Raw genomic sequence first — 424 nt, forward strand, 5'->3', positions numbered from 1 at the left:
TATTTAAGAAATATTCACTTTGAATAAGCAATAAACAATATTCCTTAATGTTTTTACTCATTTGAGCTAGAAATCCCTTTTCTTCAGGATGCCTTTCAATTTGGAAGACCACTTTCATGTCTGTCCTCCCTCCCTCCCTCCTTCCTTTTTTCCTTCCTCTTATCAACATTTCTAATAACATTCTTTAAGACAAATTTGAAAAGTACTATGCACCCTGCTTACTTTTTGATTCACAGCCCTCTTCAAACAAAGCATGCTTTACTGGACATAGTATTTAGGTTGCTCCCTTATTAGCTCTCTGTGTGAACCTTTCATTTCGCTGTCTCTTGGGCACTTCTTTGCTTTCAGCCTAGAATCTACTCAGCACTTGTTTTCTTTTTGCTTCATTATATTTTGGTTTTGTTCTTTTGTTTTCCTGAGTCAC

Source organism: Trichechus manatus, unplaced genomic scaffold (genome assembly GCF_000243295.1).
Source record: "Trichechus manatus latirostris isolate Lorelei unplaced genomic scaffold, TriManLat1.0 scaffold00124, whole genome shotgun sequence".
NCBI lineage: Eukaryota > Metazoa > Chordata > Mammalia > Sirenia > Trichechidae > Trichechus > Trichechus manatus.